Below are 10,042 nucleotides of genomic sequence, written 5' to 3'. Positions count from 1 at the left end.
ATTTGAAAGAACGGTCGGCCATTTGTAGAGTTATGTTGGTAGCTTTTAATTTACCCATATTCAACTTAGAACACACAGATAATGGCATGACGCTAACACTAGCACCCAAATCACATAATGAATTATCAATCAAGAGATTGCCAATATGACAAGGGATAGAAAAACTACCCGGATCTTTTAATTTAGGTGGAGACTTATTTTGAAGTACGACACTACACTCTGCAGTGAAAGCTACTGTCTCTACCTCACTAATAGATCTTTTTCTCGTCAATATTTCTTTCATAAATTTTGCATACGAGGGGATTTGTGTGATCAATTCAGTAAAGGGAAATGTTAATTTCAAATCTTTTACTACCTCCGGGAACTTACCAAACTGCTTATCCAAGTTTGTCTTCAATTGACGATTGGGGAATGGAAGTTTGATAATTGGCTTTGGAGCATTATTACTCTTGTCTGGAGTAGCCACCTTCTCTGGAGTTATACCCTGCAATGTAGAATTAGATATGTTAGTATTATCCTTTAGCCCTGCAGGGCTATCAACTACATTGTTTGGTTTAACGGAATCAAGATTAGCATTATTTAATAAAAAAGGATCATCAACTCTAGGCATAGAGGGCCCTTCATAGTTTGAACCACTCCTTAGAGTAATTGCAAATGCTTGATCCGTAGGCCGGGTTGGCTTCGCCGGCAGAGCTCCCTGTTGGCGGGCTTGTAGAGTAGGGGAGAGTTGCGTAATTTGATTATCTACAATTTTATTATGCGCTAGAATTTGATCAATTGTCGCATCTCTACTCTCCATGTGCTTTTGCATATTAACCAACATTGCTCTAATTTCCACCAGAGAAGGGTCGGGAGATGAGGAGGTTTGTTGTGGTTAGTTCTTTTGGCTAGCGTTGGGATGATAATATTTCTGTTGCTGTTGCTGTGGCGCCTGTGGTTCTTGTGGTGGTGGATTTTGAACATTAGTGCTCCGGTAGGAAAGGTACGGATGATTCCGATACCCAGGATTGTAAGTGTTGGAGTATGGGTTATTCTGCCTATAAGCTTGGAAGGCGTTAACTTGCTCCACGGAACTCCTGCAATCCTGCTCCCAATGACCTACAATACCACAATTTTCACAGAAAGCCTCATTAGAATTATTATTAATCGCAGAAACATTAACTACATTAGCAGTGCTCAGATTATCTAATTTTTGGCAAATAGAGGTTAGTTGAGCTTGCAAAAAGGATATAGAGTCGACACTATGCTTCCCCTTGTTAGCAAATCCTCTAGGATTCCCATATTGGTAATTGTGTATCGCCATGTCTTCGATAATATGACCTGCATCTTCAACATCAAGATTCATGAACCTCCCACTAGCTGCAGAGTATAAAATTGTCCGAGAAGAATTTCCAAGGCCATTATAAAAGGCTTGGATTAACTGCCATTGCGCTAAATTATGATGAGGGAAATCTCTTTGTAAATCTTTGAACCTCTCCCAAGCCTCATATAAAGATTCATCGGCTTCTTGGGCAAAGTTCTGGATCGCACTCCGTAGTACTACTGTTCTCTCTGCAGGATAATACTTGTTATAGAAATTCAAAACAAGAGTTTCCCAGTCAGTTATACCAAGTGTAGTTCTATTTAAGCCATTAAACCACAATTTAGCTTTTCCAGTTAAAGAGAAGGGAAAGAGAATCTCCCTGATTTGGTCTTGAGTGACCCCGGCTTGCCTGATGGTGTTGCAATATTCACAATAGTCGACAATGTGAAGATTAGGGTCTTCACCCTTGGCTCCACTAAATTGCTTCCTCTCTATCATCGTTATAAATTGAGGTTTAATTTCAAATTGAACCCCATCAAGAGCCGGAGTAGGGGTGAGATGTAGAAAATCCGTAAGCTTTGGTTGTGAATAATCACTAAGCTTCTTTGGAGCCGTCATCTCTAATTCTGCGTCTGATGATGTCTCTGAATCGCTAGAACCAGTTGGAGGGTTTCGGTGATTATTATTATTATTACCAGAATCCGCCAGGATTTGCTTGTAGAGATTTTTCTGTCTATGGAAGGAACGCTCGATCTCAGGATCGAATGGGATGTAACCTGATCTGGAACACATGGGCATAAACAAAAACTAGAAGCAAATGTGAGATTTGTCTCAGAGAACTAACGCTCTCTGAGACAAAAGGGAAATAATCTAGACTACAAAAAACAATCATAAATAAAAATAAAACCGTTTCCCCGGCAACGACGCCAAATTTTGACAAGGTAAAGTCGTATCCACTAATCAAAAGTAATTCCTAAATCCTCTAACTAAAGTAGATAAGGAAGTAGGGTCAATCTCCACAGGGAAAAAAGTCTTTCTATTCCTAATTAACTAAAATAATCTAGATTATGAAGTAACCAATATTTATATTTGAATAAGAAACTAAACTACGAAGATTGAGAATAGGGAGAAAACAATATATAAAAGGATCTAGGGCATAGGATCACCAATAAATAATACTCCAGGGTAGAATATAGTAATCATTCATCAATGCATACATCAATCATATTATAAAGGGCTTTCGCTACGTATTATAATCACACAATTAATTTACCGATATTAAATCTCATCTTTTGAATCTCGACTTAACCATTTATAAAATAACCTGCCTATTGAAACTAGACCTAAACATTAATTCTCATATGTCGAATCTCGAATTAATATTGCCAAACTCATGCATAAAAGATCAGGCCTAAACTAGTCACAGAGCATTAAATCAATCAATAGGAAATTAATCTAGCATTGATAATTAACAACGAAAAATTACCCCTTCATATTATTTATGGATCCCCATAAACCCTAGAAATAAAATTACTCACACATAGCAGAAATTAAACCAATCAAAGTAATAAAGCAAGACATGATAAAAAGAATAAAGTAAATAACTAAGATTAAGAGAAGAGAAATCGTTACCAAAATAAATCTGGAATTAAGAGTAGAATTAAGGACAAAGGTTTAAGAGAAAAGAAATCTAAGAGAACAATTAAGAGAGTAAAGAAAGTGTAAAACGTGAGAGGAAGAGATCCTAAAATCGTATTACGGAGGAGTATTTATACTCCGTACAAAATCCTAAACTAAAACAAATTAAAACGACGCTAATCGTCTCCTAAGAAATACACGTGCCCGATCGGGCGAGGCACCTCCCGATCGGGCGCGCCTTTTTGCTCATAATAATAATCTCGCGCCAGGCCGGGCGCGTCACCGGGCGCCAGCCTAAGCTTCTCCCGCCCGGCCGGGCGCGCCTCCGGGCGCCAGCCTCTTTGGCCGGGCGGCTCTCTTGGGCCATTATTTGGACTACGATTGGGCTCCAATTCTTCGGGCCAATCTGGGTTTCCTCTTTGGGTCTTGAATACTCGGTCCAAATGCCCCGGTATGACCTATACCGAGCCCTTAATCACCGGTTCGATGGTTCTAACCGGCCCTGGGCTATAAAATCTGGTCGTGCTTCTTCAATGTTTGTGATTACTCCAAAATATCTCGGGAAAATACTCCAAAAGCATAAATCCCTGCAAAAGTCAACCAAATCTACGAAAACACTAGAAAACAACAATTAGTAATAAGAGTGGCTCTAAAGAGCCAAAAACACTACTAATTATGACCAAGGGACGGGGGTAAAACAGTATATAAAATAGACACATCACCTGGACAACTGCAGCATTGTGGACAGCTGACTAGGCTGCTGTAACTACCTGGGCACCTGCTGCAGCTCCCTGGGCAGCGGCTTAGGCTGCTGCCTGGGTTGTTGCAGTGGCCTTGGCAGCTGCCTGGGGTGCTGCTGTAACTCCCTGGGCAGCTGCCTAGGCTGCTATAGTGGCCTAAGCAGCTGGCTGGGGTGTTGTTGCAACTCCCTAGGTTACTACAGCTGGCCTGGGCTGCTGTAGTGGCTTGTGCAGCTGCCTGGGGTGCTGCTGCAGCTTCCTAGGCTGCTGCAGCTGGCCTGGGCTGCTGTAGTTGCCTGGGCAGCTGCCAGGGCTCTTGCAGCTTGCCTGGGCAGCTGCCTGGGCTACTACACTGGCCTCGGCAGCTGCCTGGGTGACAGCTTGTGGTTCCTGTTTTTATTTATTTATTTTTTTGTGTGTTTTATTATTTTTCTGTATTTGTCATTGCCTAACGAGGACGTTTTCATATATTGTTCCAAAGTGTGCTTAACATTGTTGATGAGACGGCCAAGAGTAAATCTTTTTTCGCATTTGTACAAGAGAGGTTCAAAAACTTCAAAAGTTCCTTGAGGACAAGATGGATCCATAAGAAAAGAAGGAAAAGTTCAAAGAAAAAAGTGAATGCTTATGGAGATCGGAGGAACCTGAGAGGAAACCGTGGGATGTATGTCCACAAATTACGGTGAAGGAGTGGGAGAAGTTTGTGGCGAAATCAACTAGTTTTACTGCACTTGTATGTAGTTATCTATCTATCAATTAGAGTTGACAAATAAATATGGTTCAATACAAATAATTAAGCTAACATTTTGTTATGTGTAGGAGAAAAGTGAGCAAGCTAGAATCAATGCGGGGAAGAAATTGTATAACCATCATATGGGTTGTAAGACATTTGCGGAAAATAGACCAAAGTGGATCAAAGATGGTCTATACCCCGCATCAAAGATATCAACATCTGATAAACCAATGTCGTCCATGGTCTCCACCTTGGTTGTTCGTGCAATTGATTGGTAGTGTGCTATGCATGGTAAGGACAAGGGCACCGACAAGTATGTCATCCCGCGTCTGGATACTAAAGTCGTAGTAGATGCACTTGTGAGCAATCTATGATACTTATGATAATAATACAACCTTACTATTATGTATTTTCATATAAACTACAACCTAACTTTGCAATGGAATTTTTTGGTGTTGTTACATCTTGAGCATATGTCGGAAGTGGTTGAAGGCAAGCTCACTCCAAGCATAGACAACGATCCTTTCGCCTTAACTCTTGGAAAACGATATCACCCTGGGCGAGTTATTGGATTTGGAGGAAAACTACTAGGGTGGGAAAAGGTGATGGGTCCAGAATACACCAGATCAGGAAGAAGTTGATCAAGTGTTAATTTGCCACACCGTATGAATGAGAAGGAAAAGGAATCACTTAAGGCCGAGATACGCAAAGAGGTGCAAGAACAATTGCAAAGTTAATTCAATGCAATTTTAAAGCATATGAACTTGCCGATCTTGCCGTTGCCCACGATTACTCTAGTGGACTCATGTAGTCATCCAACAGGCGTCGGGGAGGATCCAGTTGTTGAGAGCGAGGTAATTTTATTACAATCAAATTTGGTGAAAATAAGAACGATTTCCATACACTTGTTAAGAGCAAGTTACTTATATTACTATTGCAGGTTCCTACTCCTACGCATGCAGACACATTCGAGATTGTACATCCAACATATGATCCTTTGCTAGATATTAAGGTAAACGTCAGAATTAATCAAATGTGCTTCTATTAGACTTATTACATCGGTCACTTAATAACTCATGTCCTAATATAATGTGTAGGAAGAGACACCTTGTGAGCTTCTTCACCCCGGGAAAAACTTGGATGGAAAGTTGAAGTTGGTCGGGTATGGTAGCCGTAGGCGTTGCTCAAAGTGCGCCTACGTTAAAAGCATGTGGTGAATATGCTTGACACTCATAGGAAGTGGGAATTGACATTACAATTAGGGACAACGATTAGGGACAAATAAAGTAGGGAGCCGCCAACAAGTTTTTAAGGAACTTGTAAACCGTTCACGGATCATAAAAGGCAACCACAAGAAAGGGACAGCGATAGGCAACAACGATTGACCCGTGAAGGTTACACCCCATTCATAATCCATGAGATTACTAACTCCATATGGTTCGGAATCACGAAAGGAGGATCGGGGATGATGGTACGAAGTGAGTCATGGAGTCACATTCGCCCGTATTGGCCTCTACTCGATTCTTATAGTGAAAGTGATTCTTGCGATCTCAAAGGCATACAAACAAAATATTCAATTTGCTCCAAACTATTATTAAGATAAATTGGTTGAATATTAATGTAACATATAATTCTAAAATATTTGTGATCACTTGAATTAATTAACAAGATTAAAAGGAACCTAAACCGGTTGTCCAAATTATCTTATCAGTCGTGATTTTCAATTACATATTCCCTTTAAACATGCAATATGGTGATCATAATAATAATAGAATAAACATTAATATTGGAAGCAATTTAACAATAATTCTAACAATACAAAATCGTTAGAAAAATAATAGAAATAAAAGGAACATAATTCTTACCTTGATTCTGTTTGTTTGCAACTACAAAATAATAAACGAGTTAGTAACTTCAAGGAAATAATAATAAAACAATAATTAAATTTAATTAAATAGAATTGATTTGGGGCCAAACCCTCAAACAGTTCTACCTTTCACGCCTTGGCTTAAGGACAGAACCACGAGTAAAGTATGGACTCCTGAGAGTGCTTGAAGAAGGAATTTTGAAAGAAGAAGGGTAGGCTAGTGTTTAGTCTAGAGCATAGAGAGAGAAAAATAGAATATTAATTGATGCCCCGTACATCAGAAATGAGGGGGTATTTATAGAGAAAATGTGCTGAGGGAACACACGGAACCCTAAAATGATAAAAACCCTAAAAAAGTATCCCGCGACACGGCAAACTATACCGTGACACGGGAAGTCCCATCGCCAGACGGGAAACATTCCCGTGACACGGTGCAATTTTTGAGTGACGCGGGAAATATTTAGTAAACGGGGAAGAAGACGCGTTAAGGGTTTACGCGGAAAGGACACGAAAATTCCCGTGTCACAGCAGGTTTCCCGAGTCACGGGAAATCCCACCGTCAGACGGGAAAGATTTTTAGTCTGCTTTTCCGTCTAAATGCATTTTTAACCCTAATTTCGTTCAGCATCTTAAGTGCCGATTGATAATTTCGGGCTTTTTTTTGATTTATTGTTATTTGGGCTAAAATAAAAAAATAAGTAAATAAATGGTGTGGGCCAAAATAAATAATAAAACAATAAAATAAAAAAGGTTTGGGTTGAAACTAAAAAATCTATGCTTGGACCAAACATCAAGACTGATCCATGGACTATTCAAAAATTGAATTTAATTAAATACGATTTTTTAAGCGCTCTCGGGATTAAATACTGAACCCGACCAATAGTGGCGGTGAAAGGTTGTTCATGATCGAGTTTGGTTTTGGGGAGACATTTTTAGGTGTCTACAGTAGCGCACAACCATTTGACAAGGTCCATTTCAAGTCTAATACTAGTACCTGGTATATCTCGGTCGACATCAATTCTATACTATCTTGTTTTGAGGACTTACCACTATCGGTGCCTAAAGAGGAGTATGACTTTTTTAAGCTACAAGATTCGACAGGCAGCTTTGTTCAATGGCCACGTGATTGAATTGGGTGAGGTTGATAGGAGGGGTAATTATCAAATACCTTTTTTTAAAAATAAATATAACATATTTTGTAATATGACATGTGCTTTTATGTTACTAGATTTCAAAGGAAAATCACCCTCAAAATCCAAGGTCGTCCAACCTCAAAACATCATGGAAGAAGGACAAGGGTTGAAGGGTGAACACATGTCGAAAAAGAGCTCGAGAGGTTTTGCCTTGAGCTGTAATCCACTAGTTGAAGCTGATGTCCTTCGTTCGCTCTCTAAGGTTTGTACTATTCTTTCCAACCGCGTTAGTGAGTTGCCATTTGGTAGATCTATAGAAGTGAATCTACCTAAGGAGTTATTCCACTATGATGAAGATGCAGTCGCATTTCTTTCAAGAGTGGATGTGACGGAATTTCTAACCGGTTCCATGCTTAACATTTCCATCATTCAAACTTTCATGAGGTAATTTAATGGTACTATTTCTAATTATATTGCTGTTGCATTTCGAATTTAGATTGTGGATTTAATAAATGATCCACACATTGCTTTCATGAAGGTCACTACAAGAGCACCTTCTTAGTAAAGGTAATTCTGAGGCTACAGTTGGGTGGTTATGGCCTGAGCAGACCTTTGTTACCAAATGCTTATGCAACCCGCGTGATGTGCAAGATTATCTCAAGCGGAGTATTAAGGAATCAACCCAAGCGCGAGACAAGTTCATATTAGCGCCATGCTTTGAGGAGTACGTTTAAATATATCATAATTATGTTGATTGCTTAGTACTTATGTTGTCGTCTAATCATTAATGGATTTTTATTTGGTTGATATATATGTAGTGCTCATTAGAATCTTTTAGTGATTTGTGTTTCCAATAACACAATCTACCATTTTGATTCGGTCCGTGTGAGTCCACCGCAAAAGCTTCTAGTGAAGAGCCTACTGAATAGGTACAAATTGCAACCCCTTGTTGAATGTCCCCACATAAGTAATTGACTAGTTATATTTCTAACTTTGAACTTATTTTCCTACAGTGTTATTAAGAAGCTAAATTGTCGTTTGGTTGCGGGTCCTACGTTGAAATATGCAAAGGTAATGCCTTGACATAGTGACTTGATTAATAAACTTCACATCGATAATGGCTATGCATGATATCATTAACACATGTTATTTTAGTGTGCGCAACAAGACAACGGAGTTGACTGTGCCTTGTACGTGATGAGGTTTATTCTTGACATAGTCAATAGTTGCATGGAAGCTCAACAAATTGATGAGGTATCGGTTTATTTTATTATTTTTTTTCCGTTCGATCCATACTAGCTTCCATTATTACACCGAACACATAAATGGGAAAGAGAAAACACGAGGCAGTAGCCCAAATATATGCTGACCCCGAGGCATGGTCCGAGGTTGCTGAACCCGAGACAACTGCACTTAAGACGGCCGCACCCGAGAAAGCTACGCCCGAGGAAGATGCACCCGAGCTAGCTGCACCCAGGACACCTGCCCAGGCACCTACAGCAGCAGCCAAGGTAGGGCTGCCCATGGCAACTACATCAGCAGCCAAGGCAGGTGCCTAGGCAGCTGCAGCAGCAGCCACGGCATTGCCAAGCTGCCAAGGCAGCAGCAGCAGCTGCAGCAGCCCAGGCACCTGCCCAGGCAGCTGCAGTAGCAGCAGCCCAGGCAGGGTTGCCAAGGCTGCAGCAGCAGCAGCCCAGGCAGCTGTAGCAGCAACCAAGGCAGGGCTGCCAAGGCAACTGTAGCAACAGCCTAGGCACCTGCCCAGGTAGCTGTAGCAGCAGCCATAGCAGGGCTGCCCATGGTAGCTGCAGCAGCAGCCTAGGTAGGTGCCTAGGCAGCTGCAGCAGCCACCATGGCAGGCCTGTCCAGGCAGCTGCAGCAATAGCCATGGCAGGCCTGCCCAGGCAGCTGTAGCAGCAGTCGAGGCAGATGCTGCAGCGTCGCCGGGGAAAGGCGGAGGCAGCTGCTGCATTGCCTCCGGGGAGTGGCCGTGGTGATTTTGGTTATTTTGTGTAGACTTGGTGCGTAATTTTTACTAAAATTGATTAATAAATCATTGTAATATTCTTAGTAGTTTATGCGATGGAAATGCGTCCTTAAACTTAGAAAAATGCTATAATAGTGTGATTTCAAACATTAGACATTTAAGACTAGGTAATATTGACATGTTATGAGAAAGAAACACTTCATTTGATAAGAAATGTAGAAAATGGGCAAAGTAGAAGTCGTAAGGCCTTATGTGGGCCATTTTGGATGTAAGGCGTCCTAAAACTTAAAAAATGCTATATTGGTGTGATTTCAAACATTAGAAACTCAAGACTAGGTGATATTGACATATTATAAAAAAGAAACATTTCATTTGATAAGAAATGTAGAAAATGGGCAAAAATAGAAGTCATACAGGCCTTATATGGGCCATTTTGGATGTAAGGCGTCCTAAAACTTAGAAAAATGCTATATTGGTGTGATTTAAAACATTAGACACTCAATACTAGGTAATATTGACATTTTATGAGAAATAAACTCTTCATTTGATAAGAAATGTAGAAAATTGGGTAAAGTAGAAGTCGTATAGGCCTTATATGGGCCATTTTGGATGTATGACGTCCTAAAACTTTGAAAAATGCT

At 40.4% G+C, this 10,042-nt stretch overlaps 1 non-coding gene across 1 annotated transcript; it reads left to right on the top strand.

Annotated features, from left to right (window-relative positions):
- Positions 1–1,433: 1,433 nt before the first annotated feature.
- LOC145561007 (small nucleolar RNA R71) lies at positions 1,434–1,540 on the top strand. The gene has a single exon (XR_014093590.1). It is a non-coding gene; the product is annotated as a small nucleolar RNA R71 (small nucleolar RNA).
- The last annotated feature ends 8,502 nt before the right edge of the window (positions 1,541–10,042 follow it).

Source organism: Chenopodium album, chromosome 9 (assembly GCF_948465745.1).
Source record: "Chenopodium album chromosome 9, dcCheAlbu1.1, whole genome shotgun sequence".
In the NCBI taxonomy this organism is placed as follows: domain Eukaryota; kingdom Viridiplantae; phylum Streptophyta; class Magnoliopsida; order Caryophyllales; family Amaranthaceae; genus Chenopodium; species Chenopodium album.
The sequence above is the reverse complement of the archived record's forward strand: the minus strand, read 5'-3'. Positions and strand labels throughout refer to the sequence as shown.